Here is a 16,914-nt window from a genome sequence, read left to right as displayed (position 1 = left end):
TCCATCCAGATATGTCCAGAAGAATCATCCAGAATCTCAGATTATGGGGCAGAAAGAAGCAGGTGTACAAACAAGAAGAACAGTTGCAGAAGCTTCAAGCTATTTGGCATTACTCTCATCTACTGAACCACAAAATGTGAAAGAGGCATGCAAAGATGAATGTTGGGTGAAGGCAATGGATGAAGAACTTGAGCAGATCGAAAAGAACAACACTTGGGAGCTGGTTCCTAGACCAAAGGATAAGAATGTTATCGGAACAAAATGGGTCTTCAAAAATAAATTGAATGAAAATGGGGAAGTAATTAGAAACAAAGCCAGACTTGTTTGTAAAGGGTATGCACAGCAAGAAGGAATAGACTTTGAAGAAACCTTTGCTCCTGTTGCAAGACTTGAGGCCATCCGAATGTTCCTTGCTCTCTCAAGTTTTCAAAACTTCAAAGTATTTCAAATGGACGTGAAATCAGCCTTTCTGAATGGAGACTTGGAAGAAGAAGTATACATTGAATAGCTAGATGGGTTCATTCTTGGAAATGATCCAAATCTTGTATGCAGATTGAAAAAGGCTCTCTATGGTCTCAAACAAGCTCCAAGAGCTTGGTACTACCGTTTGGACAAATATCTTCATCAACAAGGCTTTTCAAAAGGATCAGCAGATAGCAATCTTTATATAAAAGTTGAAAATGACAAATTGCTAATACTTGTTGTGTATGTAGATGCCATTATTTTTGGCAGCAATGAAGAAGCTATGAGTCAAAGCTTTGCCTTGGTCATGCAGAAAGAATTTGAAATGTCCTTGCGAGGAGCACTGACATATTTCCTTGGTTTGCAAATCCAACAAAAAGAAGGAGGAATCTTTTTATCTCAAACCAAGTATCTCAAACAGATTTTGAAGAAATATGGCATGGAAGATGCAAAACCAGTATGTACACCCATGGTCACAGGATGTAGCCTCAGTGCAAATGATGAATCTGCAGCAGTACATCAACCAACCTACAGATCTATGATTGGAAGTTTACTTTATTTGACAGGTACCCGACCGGACATCATGCATGCAGTTGGAATAGTTGGAAGATTTCAGGCAAATCCGAAGGAGACTCATCTTCAGGCAGTGAAGAGAATTTTCAAATATCTTCAAGGGACTCAAAATTATGGCTTATGGTATCCTAGAGATACAGATCTTACACTTCATGCTTATACAGATGCAGATTGGGCCGGAAGCGTGGATGACAGGAAAAGCACAAGTGGTGGTGCGTTCTTTATGGGTTCCAGACTGGTATCTTGGTTCAGCAAAAAACAGAGTTCGATTGCCTTGTCTACAGCTGAAGCGGAATATGTTGCTGCTGCATCTTGTTGCACCCAACTCCTCTGGATGATGCAGACTTTGCAGGATTTTCAAATCACTTGTACACCACCAATCCCCATCTTATGTGATAACACAAGTGCAATCAACATCTCAAAGAATCCTGTTATGCATTCAAAAACCAAGCACATAACAATCAAGTATCATTTTCTCTGGGAACAAGTGCTTGAACAGAAGCTCAAGTTGGAGTATGTTCCTTCTAAGGAACAAGTTGCTGATATTCTCACCAAACCATTGCCCATGGACACTTTTGAATATCTCAGGCAAAAGCTGGGGGTTGTTGATGCATCATCTTATTGCTGAACCTCTTCTGATTGATGGTACAGGTTCAGGGGGAGCATATAATGCATTGTTGGCATTATGGAGGATGTGCAGAAGGAGATCTTGGAAGTAGCTGCAATATGTCTCTATCTCTTTCATGGTGGATTATGGTTCTTCATTGCAGATCTGGTTCATATTCAGGGGGAGCATGTTCTTAGGGGGAGCATAACCCTTTGCCCTTGATGTCAAAGGGGGAGAATGAAGCTGAAGTTTTGAGGTTGCCATCAAGTCCAAAGGGGGAGATTGTTGGCATTATGGCTAAAGTGTTGTTCTTGATGGCAACCCATTCAGGTGATAGATCACAGTACTTCAAGTCAGCAGCAGAGATTGATGATCAGCTATCAAATATTGAAGAAAATAAGGGGTACGCAGGTACACCTTACATAAGGTGCGTACACGCAGGTCAGTGTTACATAAAGTGCGTACATACCCGCAGTTATCCCATTCAGGAGGTGCGTACCCCCAGTGCACACATTTCAAGGCAAAGAAATTCACATGTGGGGTTTTCTTATGTTTTACTCTTGGTATTTAGCCGACGGTATTGTGTTATTATGGTGTCGGCTCGTGGTATTGACCCATGATTTAAGGAAGAGCTTTCCTATATAAAGCAAAGGAGATCATTTGGCTTGAGTATGTTTTTGGGTTGAATATCTTATGAGGGCAAGATCTGAAATATTATGATCTCTTGGGAGTATGTCTAGATCTAAATAAGGTGAATCTACTGATGGATTGAGATCTCTTCGGCGCATGTTCAGATCTGTAGATCTGACTGTCTGGGTTATTTCTGAAGTCTTGAAATCATCTATGCCCGAAGGTACGCAGATACAGTGAAAGAAAAGTGCGTACATACGCAGGAACGAAGCGTTTCGGGTGCGTACATACGCAGGCACAGAAGGGTTGCAGGTGCGTACATACGCAGGCACAGAAGGGTTGCAGGTGGGTACATACGCAAGCACAAAAGGGTTTCAGGTGCGTACATACGCAGGCCCAGAAGGGTTGCAGGTGTGTACATACGCAGGCACATAAGGGTTGTAGGTGCGGAGGTCCACAGGCAGTTCAATCGACTCAGAGCGAGGTACGCAGGCGAGCAGTTGAGCAAGGTGCGTACGTAAGCAGGCGAGCAGTTGAGCAGGGTGCGTACTGTAAGCAGGCAAGCAGTTGAGCAGGGTGCGTACTGTAAGCAGGCAAGCAGTTGAGCAGGGTGCTTACGTAAGCAGGCGAGCAGTTGAGCAGGGTGCTTACTTCTCTTAAAATCTTTGTTTATCATTACTGTGCTCTGGGTTTGGTCCTATTATTGTTGATCTGGTTACTACAGTTGACTGGGTGATTCTCTTATACTTGATGATCATTTGATGCTTATGGATCCAGTTTGAAAATTTATGAAAAGTGGTCCTTGTAAGAAAAGAAGTAGGGGGTTGTAGCTCCCTTCCAGGAGAGACTGGAAAACAAGAGAGAGTTGTAGCTCTCTGCAGGTTGCAGCCTGCGTACTGGTAAAGGACTGCACCAGTACAAAACCATTGTAAAAGAAGTTTCTAATTTGAAAGAAGATAGAGACATATTGCAGCAGGTGGTTTTCACCCACATTGGGTTTCCACCTTACATCTTGTGTTCTTTGGTGTGACTATCTGTTTTTCTTTGTTCATGCTCATTATTTTATGGTACTGACATGCAAAAATAATTCAAAGAACAATTAAGGAAGATTTATTAAAAGAATTAGATAATACTGATTCACCCCCCCTCTCAGTATTATTTCCAACAGAAGTTTCTATTTGATCATGTATTGACGGGATTCGATTGTCTGAAGATCTTGATGAGTGATCATGGTATGCACTTCCTGAATGAGACGATCAGCGCAGTAATCGAGGAATTTCAGGTGTATCACTAGAAGAGCACACCTTATCACCCACAGGGTAACGAGATAGTGGAGGCATTCAACAAAGTTCTTGAAAACGCATTGACCAAGGTATGTAATGCGCAGTGAAGTAATTGGGACCTATGCATACCTATAGTGTTATGGGCTTATCGGACAACATGCAAGAAGCTGACAGGAAAAACACCTTTTAGGCTTGTCTATGGACTGGAAGCTCTAATGCCTATGGAGTACATCATGCCTAGTCTATGCATAGCAGTGTTCACAGGTATGACGGATCACGGATCCCTGGAAGAAAGGCTCGCGCAGTTGGATGAGCTTGAAGAAGAATGATTTTTCGTTGGATTTCACCATCAGGTCCAAAAGCAGCATGAAAAGGCATGGCACAACAGACACATCAAGCTGTGCACATTCAAGGTAAACGATTTGGTTTTGTTGTATGATAGTAATTTTGATAAATTCTCCAGGAAGTTCAGAATGCACTGGTTAGGGTTGTATATTATTAAGGAGATTACTTACGGAGGCGCAATATAGCTGGTCAAGTTAAATGGAGAACCTTTCCCAGGAAAGGTGAATGGCAGTCACTTGAAGCCATACACCGATGAACTGGCGATGTGACTATATGAAAGTGGCACAGTATTAGTGCTCCAGGTAGCTAAAAGCAGGCGTGGGACTATAAACTATACTGCCGGGGAGCTGCATGATGTCAGGACTGCATGCAGTAGCAAAGTGTCACAGGGTTTGCGACAATGCGAAGACCGCTACGCTAGCTCGCAGGTCTGGCGGAAAGTGACCGTTAAAGTCATTTTTCATGATTTGATGGTTTTTTTGAGGCCAAATGGAGTGGGCGGCAAGCATTTAAGGCAAACTTTATGGGTTAGATTCTTGAAAATCTGCAGACAATCTGGCATTAATGGGACAAATGTGGGGGGAACGATCGAATTCAAATTCAAAAGGCTCTATAAATTACAAGTGGATGTCCAGTGAAAAACACTTAGCATTTTGAGAACTGAGTTGTTGTGCTATCAAGTGTATATGGACCTTTCGAACTTTGAGGCTTTGAGAGAAAGTTCAGTGTTTGAAACATTTCCAGAGGAGACGCATGACCTTCTAACTAGACTGATGTCAACACCCACAAAAGCTGTGTAGAAATTGCAGAAGTAGAAGCCCCAGAGAGCGCCGGAGCGACAGTTGAGATCCCTAAATCACGTAGAACACCGAGACCCAAGAAGGATAAGCAGGCCATGATCCCGGTGCGTGTCTCGCCCAGAAATTCATAAAGGACCAAGCTCACCTTGCAGGAAAAGGGGAAGGCCATTAATCTGGAGGCTAACGAGGAGGAATCTGAAGAAATCCTAGTGGATGAGGAGAATGTAGAGATGGAAGTTGAAACCTAGGGTGCAAACCTTATTACCCAGTTATCTGAATATGTTCCTCCGTGCAAGGGTAAAACCAAGGTGCCAAAGGACATAGATGAGAGAAAGAGCTCTCTGTAAATTCCACTGCTCCCAAACGATATTGTTTTTGAGGGACCGCACTTGGGGCGGGTTCCTGTGTTGAAATTTTGAGGATTGGGACCTCGCAGATCACGAGAAGTTCCCGCATTTAGCGACTGAGAAGCTAATGCGCCAGAGGATGGACACGAACGCTGGAACAATTCAATTGGAGTCGTGGACATGGCTCAGAGGTGTAGAGAAGGCCAGGTTGCTAAACTTGCTCTGGGTGTCGCATTACCACCGCGCCCCAGTAACTGTCTTCGTCATTAGGCAGCTACTCTGCTTGGAGCACGATGGGTGTTTGTGGCTGGAGGATCCCATCCCCATCATAGACCATCTGATTCACTGGATTACATGGCTATCTTACTCAGGAGAGGATCCAACAAGCATTTCAAAGGGAAAAGGTGGTGAGTTGGCCCTCTGGAAGCGATGAAGAAGAAGTTCAAGCTGGAGAAGAAGAAGCGAGGGTATGTCTTCTCCAGCATTAACAACCATGCAGTCAAGGTTGCAACACAAATATTAGTAGGGAAGGTGATGCGGAAGTGACGTGTGAATGAGGTGCCCATGCCAGTGGTTGCACTAGCAGTTCAATGCGAAGAAGGAGTCCAGTTCAACTGGGCGAACTATCTATGTGGCGAGTTCCTTGCAAACTGTCGCAAGGCACAGGATCAGGGAAAAATGTTTCATTACATATGGCTCATGTTTTCAATAGTACTGGTGGCATGGGATCTGCTCGAAGATAGCTAATTCCCTTCAGTTGCGCCGGACCTTCTAGAGGCATCGAATTATTCTTCGCTATGGGCGACCAAGGACGTGCAGCGAATAAAAGAAAGCAAGATTTTTTGGGTATTAATGGAGATGAATATCCATATGGGGATCAATCGCAAGCCGCGGTTGTCGCCCACATTATACAATAGTTTGTAGAGCTTTGAGAATTCAAAGCAGATTTCCACCATGTCTTCATTAGGGCGCGGAAGGACCCTACGAAGACGTGGCATGATTTACCATACCTGGCGACCGACAATGTGATATTGGCAGTCCTTGAGTCTTGGCCACTGGAGTGGCACGCTCCAGCTAGCTCCGCGGTGGACACGGACAAATCTGTCATGTAGTGCAAGAAGGAAGAGATAAAGCTTTGAATGGCGTAGTTGGCGGAAAAACGCAGAAAAGAGGAAGCAGCAGCTAAGGCCCAGGCAGCGCACAACGCTGCGAAGTTGGCGGAACAACAGAAAACAAGAGAGGAAGAGTGTGAAGGACAGAAGTCACCTTCGCCCGAACCAGAGACAGACACAAAACAAGGTGGTGTGGACTCACAGATGATGTCCACCTAGCTCAAGCGTCCATGACCACGAGAGCAGATAGTGCCACGAAAGAAAACAAAGGCATCAAAGACTTCTTTCGAACCAATCACCCTCACTGAGGGGGATCTGCATGATATCGATGAAATGGTGAGGAGTGTCACCACGGAGGCCGTCCAACAATTTGAAGAACAACAACAACCGGTATTGGGGGCTCTCCGGATAGAAATACATGAGTTACAGGTTCACACTCCACAGGCTGATGCAATGTCCACCAGCCTCACAATCGACACTTCAGCTGCCGAAGAGATGTTGCGCACAAGGGTGACCAACATGATAGTGCTACGAGATGGGGCACTTACTATAGAGCAGGAGGCCAACAGACCCATGGTGAGCAGTTTGAAAGGGATAGGGTTGAACATAGTTGCACTCCCTCACGAGACGCTCTACTTCTTACAATATGGAGTCACCTCAGAAATCTGGTCCAGGGAGAGTTGCGCTCTACAGGTAATGCGCGAGCAGTGCATTAACATTGAATAGTTGGGCCTACAGTGTAATGAGGCAATGGAGCATAACAAATAGATAATGCAGGTTGTGGAGGAAGCCTGCCGGATGGTCCCAGAGTTGGACATTCAGGCAGAAGAACCAGTGGAGGCGCACATCTGTAAATTAGCTATAGGGGTTGTAGTTGAGCGCTCAGCCTTCAACTCTGCCAGAGGTCAGAGAACAATATAGCACCATGGTCACAACAACAATAATGTTGATTGACAGTGTAGTGGCAGATTGCATGTAGCTTTTCAAGCAACCATTCGAGGTCCTAACCACCCTCCAAGAGGACCCGAATGTAGAGCACCTAGAAACAGAGGCGTGTGAGCTACAACAGAGGTATGACGAGGTAAAAGGGACCGCGCAGACAGTTGCCCTTACACAAAGGCTTGCATGGATGCTGCAGGGGAAGACGCTCAAGGAACAGGTGGATGCCACTTGGCACAAAGAAGCAGTCTTAAAAGTGTGCCTACAACCATGGATTGACGAGGGTTATACAATTATAGCCTCCATTGAAGCAAAGCTCACACAACTGCAAGCAACTCAATAGAGGCTTCAGGGCAGAAATTCAGCAACAACGGTCACCGTACACCGTGTGGGAAAAGTCCAGTAGGCGGCTGCTCAGTGCGCTACTGAAGTTGCAGTGATTCAAACAGAGCTGGGAGGTCTTTGTGCTAAGATATCACACCTGCAGAGTGATTCAAGGGCGAGTCACGATGTTTGTGTTGGGGGCCTGTTGGGCACGGGATCCCCCAAGGGCCATTGTGGGGCTAAGAACCCATATTTTGATCTAATTTTGTAATCTAAATGTAAAGACTCCACATTTTGTGGGTGCAGAGCGTGTAGATGTTAAAGAGTCATAGGGTTGTCTGCCCTTATTTTGATAATGTAATGTCGGTTGTAAGAAATGTACCCATGGTCTGCGACCATGGATTGTATAAATAGAGCTAAGCTCTAAGTAGTTAGAGGCATGGAATCATGGACTAATCAAGAAATGATGTATGAGAGATAGCTCTGAAGCAGAAGTTTAAGTTTTGGGTCATAGCGTAGTTAGAGGCTTTGTCGCTGAGTGTGCAGAGGCCTAGAAGTCGACAGCTGAGTGTGCGGACCCCTGCAGCTAAGTGCGCAGGGTGAGTCAAGTCTATAATCATCTAGAATTATTAATAAAGAGAAGTATTTTATAATTTCTGTGTCTTTATTTCTCGTTTATGCATCTGTTACATTGGGTATGAATTTCACTTCTAATGCTTATATGATGCGCAAATATATGTAAATGTGTTGGTTAAGTGAATGCAAGTAAGAACATTTGTTTACGCAAAGCTAACTAAGATTTGTTAATAAGTTAAGTAAGATACTTAGCCCAGTTTAAGAGATATCACAGTTTATTGCCCTAGCAGCACGAAAGAACTTCAACCCCTAGTTAGGGCTGCACGTAAGCTGATTATAATAGTTCGCAAAGGTACTGAAGCATAGAGCAGAGGAATAAGTAACATGCGCGAAAGCGGGTATAGTTGGAATAAACCAACATCACAACCATCTCAAGGGTGTGGAAACTTGGCTCTAGTGTCCCCCCATACTACTTCGGGTGAGACTTTAGTCCGTGCTCCTCAGACTGATGCTGAAAGGGCCAATAGTGTAGGGATTTGTTTGGTTAACTAACGTTGAACGTGGGTAAGGTCCCCTCAAGACAACATTGATAGTTGTGCTTGTGCACATTCTTCCTTTAAACCTAATCTTATATTTAGGAGAAACATTCTATTGTTTTTCATTTGAACCTTTGCAATTAGCTATCTGGTTGGAGGCCTATCCAAAATTTTGCACACATCATTTTTTAAGAAGACATTGTAGCCCTTTTGCATGAGCTATCTAATGCTTATGAGGTTATGCTTCAAATCGGGGATAAAGAAAACATCTGAGATGTACTTCTTCTCCCCCTTCTTTGTTAAGATATTAACTCTCCCTTTTCCCATGATAGAGACTTTGCTATCAGTCCCTAATGTCACTTCAGATTTCACACTTTCATCTATATTGGAAAACATTTCTATGTTTCCTGACATGTGGTTGCTACACCCTGAATCTAGATACCATATATCACTTTGTTTTTCTTGTACTACATCAATCTAAAAACATGTTATCATGCTTCTGATTTTGTTTTGTGAAATTTATGCTTGGTTTGTTACTAATATCATATTGCTTCTTTCTACATTCATTTTCATAATGACCATACTTCTTATAGTAATGACATTGAACTTGAGATTTATCATACCTCTGACCTTGTGCTTGATTCTTGCCCCTTCCACTTGAGCTTGAAGGGCTGCTTTTTCCAGCTTTGTGTGGGCTTCTTCCTCTTCCTCTATATATGATCTTGCTCTGCCTTGACCTTGACCAAAGGAAACTTGTGTCTTGAAGCCATGTTCCAATGAGGAGCTTGTTGCTCTATTCAGTCTATGTTCATGAGAAATCAGTGATGTATGAATTTCATCCATTGAAAACTGTGAGAGATCCTTTGTTTCTTCTATGGCCACAATGATGACATCAAACCTTGCTAGCAGGTTTCTCAAAACTTTCTCAACTATTCTCCTTTCTTCAATTGTCTCACCATGAGACCTGATTTTAGTAACCAACCCAACTACATGTGTAAAAAACAAGTCTACATTCTCAGACTCTTTCATACAAAGTGTTTCAAAATCTCTTCTCAGTATTTCTAATTTTGTTTTCTTGACTTTTGACATGCCTTGGTAGGCTGTCTGGAGGGTGTCCCATTCTTGCTTGGACTTTGTTGTTGCTGCAACCCTTGGGAAAACACTTTCATGAACTTCTTGAAAAATGTAGAAGAGGGCTTTTGCATCCTTCTTCTTGTTGTCCTTCAACAAATCTCTTTCTACTTGAGACAAGGCATTGTATGTCGCTGCATCTAGTGGTTCTTGAAAACCACCACCAAATCCCAAATGTCTTGAGACAAAAATAGGGCCTTCATTGTAATAACCCAATAATCGTACTTTTTGTCATTAAATAGAGGTATTTGAGGAATAGTCAAGCTTGAGGATTAGTTAAGGAGGATGGGTGATTTTACATAGTAATTAGTTTTTTGAACTTGCAAGTGTTGTGGAGTGTGGGCAACAATTGCAGAGTGAATGCTTGCCCATATTTATTTACCAACTTCATTAAGTACCTTAACTTCTTTGTTGTGTTGCGGAATAGTCAGCGTTGTACTTCTTCTCTCACTTCAATCCTTTCCCCTGCAAACAAAATCACAACCTTGCAAGAGTTGCATGGGAAAGCATGGTGTTTGTCAATTTATTTAAAACGGTGGTTGGGATTATTATTTCTGACACTAATTAAGGCGGCGGTGGATTATAACTCTTTGTGGTAATCTTTGAGATTAAAACACCCAATCTCAATGCCGCTCTAATTGAATTTGTGTTTATAAGCAGAAGCAACAACCCGAATTTGAGAGGCTTCAACTTGTAACGTATGTTAATCTTTACATACATCATTGAATAGGCGTAATACCTTGATAAATTAAAAATAAGGGCTAGTCCCTAGAGATATTGACCACGACCTTAAAGTCCTTGGTGATAGGTAAAGCCTAACAGCCAAAAGAGTTGTGAAGGTGTGGTACCCATGTGTTTCTTTTTATTAGTGTGGACAAGTTGGATTTGAACTTTTGCCTTCTCAATACTTTGGGATACAACTTTGGGATATTTTATTTTATATTGTTTGAGGTAAGACCTGTTGGGAATCTTATCTTTGTCTTTATAACGTGGTAACGTTATACAATTGCGAATATAGGTGGAAAAGGAATCAGTGAGCACGCACAGGTTGAGTTAATTAGAAATAAAAAATTAACACGGAATCATGTGATTTATTCTCTCTTGAACAAGAAATGGACTTGAACGTTTCAGGTGTCAAATTAATTGCGGCACATGCCTTCAATACACGACGTACGTTTGTTTAATTAGAGCCTGCTTATCATATGTTTTTATACTTCGTTTTTTTGCATTATTTTACGAGCTGCAAACATTGAGCATTCTCACAGCTTGGCGGAGAAGGCACACTGTATTTCATTCATACGGCACCCTTACAACATTAAGCAGATTCCACATGAAATCGGCTTGAGGATTGCAATATATATTATACTGTTAATCCAATAAAATAAACGAATTGAAAACTGGCTCCCCTTTTGAGAACATGGCATTCAAATTGCGGGAAAGCGTCGAGGGATGGCGGCGTAATTTGATCGTTTCTGTATATGGTGCCTTTTGGAATCGTCTGTTTCAGAAAGATTTTGGAATCGTGTTTACAGGAATAGAGAATTTTACCAACATTACATACACCGTGTTTCTCTTTACTGTTGTCCCATTCTCGGAACGCGGCAATCGGGCAGATCTGACACTGCGTTTTGAGAGATTGAGTACATTATTATTACATCGCTGAACACATATATAAAAGTTCATTATAATCTCAATGAGATTTGTAGGGCTAAATTTGATGCGTAACCTTCCAACGTGTTTTTGTTAATTTATGTAAATATAAAAATAATGTATATATTATTTGTAGGGCTAAATTTGATGCGTAACCTTCCAACGTTAACTTATGTAAATATAAAAATATTGTTGTAGAGTCTAATTTCAACTGATTGTGATGTGCAATAACAAGTCATTTAAGAGTTAGTTGAGTTAAGTTCAGTCTGATTGCAGTTATTTATTATTGATGTTTTATTTAAGGATTTTGGAATATTGAAAAAATCAAATTCTTTTACCGCGGATTCCTATTTAGAAGGAGAGGATCTCCTCAAGGCAAGGCAGGTCCAAAGATCTGTTCATGAGAGCAAGATTTTAAACAGATCGGATACGGATCTGGACAGCTCCGATCGGATAAGAATCTAGCCACCCCAAATTACCAGATTCGATTTTCAAATTTTTATTAAGATGCCAAAAGGAAACACAACCTTGATTTGGACTTATGATAGCGACAGGTTTCAGATTTGAAGAACAACATCGCCGTTTAGACTGGCTACTTGGCTCAGAAACAACACCTATTAAATGAGGGCAGATCGCTGCAGGACTGCAGAACCATGCAAGATTACAACATCAAGTCAGGCTCTACAATCATTCTCAATATGAGATTACGAGGAGGTGCCGAAAGCACTAGAACTAGCTTGCAAAGCAAAGGGTCTTTCAAAGAAGCAGTGAAGGGCAAAGGGAAGAACCCCATAGCGGGCACTGAACCCCCGAGGTAGTACATTGTAGATCAAATTCCGGAGAGCCCATCTATCTCTATCGATATACCAGAGGTAAATAATATATATTCAGATCTACAAAAAAAAGCAGTTATTTGTACATTTAATGGCTTTTGGCCTAAAACTCATGTATTGTATCAATGAATCCATTTGTGCCAAATCTACCTATATCCTAAGGGGCTTTTTATAGTATGCTTTCACAGAGAAAAAGAAAAGGAAACAGTTCTCAACTAAGGGCCATGGTTCTGGGGCAGTGCTCGACTTTTTATTACCCCTTGGTTTCCTGACTTTGATGCCAATACCATGGTGGTATCAACGATGCCAGTATGGGTTAGGCTCAACGATGCCAGTATGGCTTAGGCTTCATAACCTCCCTTTACATTTTCGGCATCCAAAGGCTCTAACAGCTATTGGAAATACCTTGGGGAGAATTTTAAAGATAGATGCAGAGAAACATCTAAAAGGGATATTTACTTTTGCCAGAATATGTGTCGAGGTAGATCTCAGTCGAGGACTACCTGAAAACATAATTCTAAATTTCAATAATACACAGTGGAAACAACCCTTGGACTATGAGAACACAACTTTCAGATGCCGAGGATGTCAACAAACAGGTCATCTATTCAATGCGTGCCCAAGCCCCAACAAGAGCAAGCAACAACAAAGGAAGCCGAAAGGATGGCAGAATATAGATGATGCATTAAAGAAGGCAGCTACAGCAAAGAAAGAAGAACATAATACAACAAAGGATAAAACTCAGGAAAATAAGGAAAAAGAGAATAATGAGGAAAATGAACAAAAACTCCAGCTGGAAATAAGTGGTAATAAACGAATTCACAGCCCTGAAGGATTGAACAGAGTGGAAAACCAGCTTGCCATTATTGACTCCACTCACAACATGGATGGTTGGCGAAAAGTGGATAAGAAGAAGGGCAGGAAGGGTTAGGCCAGCTGGATTTTTTGTTTTCTGCACTCATAACAGGAGCGGCACTTTCTTTTTTGCTTTTAGGCAGGACTGTATCCTGTAGGCTATATGATCTACTTTCATATAGCCAAACTGAATGCTTAATGCATATGCTATGTAACTTTTTATTTTAATAAAAAGTTAATGTTTTTTCTTTGGAAAAAAAAAAATTGGAATATTAAAAAAAACAATATAATTTCTTTTAAATTTGTCATGGTATGAGAGCACCATGTCTTATAAGACTCAGAAAACAACCTATCCTCAAAAATCCTAAACATAGAGATGATAAAAAGCTTGACATCTAGAATAAATAGCAATATTTTTCTTTTAAATTTAGTGACCAACGCACTTACTATCTTTTTAGGTTCACTGATCAGCAAAGATCAACGTGAGAAATTCAGCGACCCAGCGCACCATGACTGTGTCGAAGAATGCACGAATTAATGAAACACAATTTTTGAAAAGCCGCAACAATATGCCCATCACTGTGTCGAAAAATGCACGAATTAACGCAACACAATTTTTGAAAAGCCCCAACAATATGCCTACGTTAGGCCACGAAGTCTGAAAATTCCAGACCAAAGGTACTCACACATAACTATCAAAGTTTAAAAGACAAATATGAAGAGCATCCAGGGGAGAGTGAGCACAAATTTACTTGGCAGAAGGAATTCAATTGGACACAAATTCCTTTGAATGTCAATTGGCACGAAGAATCGTAAGGCAGTGCTAACAAGTTTTTTTAGAAGGACCTAAGATATTTTTATAAAAAAAATTGAGCTAAAAACAAATTTCACCCTCATATACTTTCAAGAACACCCCCAACAAATATGATAAAGTTTCAAGAACACTATGATGAATATGGTAAACGACCACACTCTTTTTAATAGAATTATCATATTCGTTGGGGTGTTTTTAAAATGATATGAGGGTTGTTTTTGGCGGTTCAATTTTTGTTAAAGGAGAAATAATTTTGAATGGTGATATTTATTATTAATTTTTTTTGAATTCATTTGAGGGGCGTATTTGAGTGGTAAAATTGAATATATTTGGATTTTTAAGTTACTATTATGGCAAGTTGTTTGTGTGAATCATTGTTGTGACAGCCAAAGTTGATAGCAGAGAAGTCGTTATGTTCGTAGTTTGATTGGCTTGTTGAGCCATAGTGAGCCACCATTCAATAAATGGGAAAAGCCAAGAGGTTAAGATAGTCAAAGCCTTTCAAAAAGATATGAAACAATTCGTGTTGTTGCTTTGATTGTCTTAGCCTCTTGGCATTTCCCATTTGTTGAGTTGTGGATCACTATGGCTCAACAAGCAAATCAAACTGCAAACATAGCAACTTCTCTATTGTCAACTATGTCTCTCACAACTCAACTCCGGCTCTCACAACAATGGTTCACAGTGGTGGCATGTAATAATGGTGGCTTAAAAATACAAATATATTCAACTTTACTACTCAAATACTCCCCTCAAATGAATTAATAATAAACATCACCATTCAAAATTACTTCTCCTTTTAAAAAAAAAATGAGGAACCAAAAACAAATTTCGCTCTCATATAATTTCAAGACCACCCCAGCGAATATGATAAACGACCCCACTCATTTTAATAGAACCCTCATTGAAGATGCAAAGACACCCTTGAGAGGAATTTTGGTGTCACAAGGGGTTATTCAGTTGAAGATGAAGAGTTTGATGAATCCCACAGGTGGATAATGAGTGTGAAGAATTTGCAAAAGAAGCAGAGAAAGAGCACATAGATGGTCATGAATCCCATTATGCGCAGCTGCAAGTGGATGAATATTTGATGAATCCAACAATTCAATTTGTTGATGTTAAGTTTGATGAAGACCTTTTGCTTAATGATGAATGGTTATGGATGATACAACAAAAACATCACACTAATATGATGTTATTTGGTGAGAAAATCCCACTTGAGTCTGAAAACCGAGTGGAAGACACCCTGTTTGCAATAGCACAGGTTAGTAAAGAAGATGAAGAGGCTGAGATGGAAATACAATAAGATAAAACTTTCATTGCAGAGCAAAGGGAACATAACCAATGTGGTTTTGCAGATGCTTTTACACTTACCATTAATTTCCAATGTGCAGTTAAACATGACAATTATGAAGAAGAGTTAAATTTCTTTGAAGCATGGCTTGCAATATCATGTTTTGATAAAGTCCACATATAAGTTGTAGAAATGAATATGGAAGAAAGTATAGATGATGAGAACATTAATGATATTTTCATGAAGTGGAATCCTGATTTTTTTTATTATAAACTTATGTTGCATCAGAATATTAATGATGAAAATCACACAACAGAAGATGACATGTCGCAACAGTCCACATACAAACCGATTTTTGGAGAAGTCCATGACATGCTTAGATAACCTGGAACAATGCAAGACTTACACCGACAACTGAAAAAACTAAGGTTTAAAGGATACAACAAAAAGAAAAAGTTAAAACAATTTAGAGTCTACAAGATGTGGAAAAAAGAAAAAAAAAAAATTGTAAATTTTTTAAATTGTAAGCCTAGCTCAGAATTAGGCTGACAAACATCTTAATTAATTTTTTATGTGCTTGTAATTAAAGGGGAGTGTTGGAGAATCTAATTCCAACCACATGCTAGGTGTCATAGCCGCCCATCCAAGTGTCATAGTCAGTTGAGTTGAGTTCAGTCTCACTACAATCATTTATTACTCATGTCTCCAATGTAATCTTATTAAACTATTTTGAAATACTTAGAAGAGATGTTTTATTTTCATTTTTGTCACATTTGGAGCTAATCTTATGGTTTGGTCTGTACACCAATATACAAAATCCTCTAGTGAAAATTCATTTATTCTTGATATTTTTGGTTTTTGGTAGAAGTACTCTTTGTAATAAAAAAAATTGTTTATATAATTTAATGTTATAGTTTATAGATTATATTAACAATTTTTTTTTGCAATCAAACAAACTGCTAACAATATTTGGTTTATAGGTTCTCTATAAATTCTATATTGATGTATAATCATAATTTTTATATATGATGTTTTAATAAATATTTTATTTTTTATATTAGTATGTGTTATTATAATGTAAAAAGAACAAAATTATTATCCAATAGTATAATTATTTTTCTTTCCAGTCCTTTTTCTTTACTTCTGTGACCAACTTCTCTCCATTCCTAACTCTAGTCTTTTTGTTTCCCAACCCTCCACCTTTCTCTTTTAAGTTCTTCATTTTTCGTCTGATTCTTCTAACCCTCCCCTTTCCTCACCCGATGCTCTTACATCCACCTCTCCTTCAGTGTTGGGTAACCCTAGTGTCCTTTTTTTTGCCTTTTCCCTTCCCTTCTTATTTCAACCTAATGAAATGGTTGCCTTTAATTCTTAATCCTTACTCTTAAAAAAAAAAGTGGTTAATTTAGGGTGCATAAAGTTGTTAAGATGCGCTTTAACTCTCTCTCCACCCGAATTTGATTCCTTGAAATGACATGTTAACCCTGTTATGATGAGGTTAGAGGAACAGGTGACCCGAAGGAGTTAATCCATTCGTAGCCAATATGGGACGTCTTAGTTCTTGCTAAGTCATATATTCATGGTATTTTCGTCTTATAGGCAGATTGGATATACTCTTGGTGGTATAGTGGCAACCGAAAGGTTTGATCCTGGACCCAACCCACATCACTCCAATGAGTTACCGATCCAACATGGTTAAAAAAAATGTGGTCAACCTTTCTAGCTTTGAAAGTGGTCAACAACTTTCTACAATTATTTCCCCTATCTTTATCAAATTATTTACCGAGCTATCATATAAAAAGA

General features: G+C 40.1%; 1 pseudogene; it reads right to left on the bottom strand.

The window, feature by feature from the left end:
* The window catches only part of LOC149146861 (CBL-interacting protein kinase 31-like), a 39,712-nt pseudogene extending 28,753 nt beyond the window's left edge, over positions 1 to 10,959 (bottom strand).
* Between the last annotated feature and the right edge of the window lie 5,955 nt (positions 10,960 to 16,914).

This window comes from Pinus tabuliformis, chromosome 9, assembly GCF_031772625.1.
Source record: "Pinus tabuliformis cultivar Carrire ecotype Pingquan chromosome 9, CPIR1, whole genome shotgun sequence".
Taxonomy (NCBI): domain Eukaryota; kingdom Viridiplantae; phylum Streptophyta; class Pinopsida; order Pinales; family Pinaceae; genus Pinus; species Pinus tabuliformis.
Note: the sequence above shows the minus strand (reverse complement) of the source record. Positions and strands in the feature narration are given on the sequence as shown.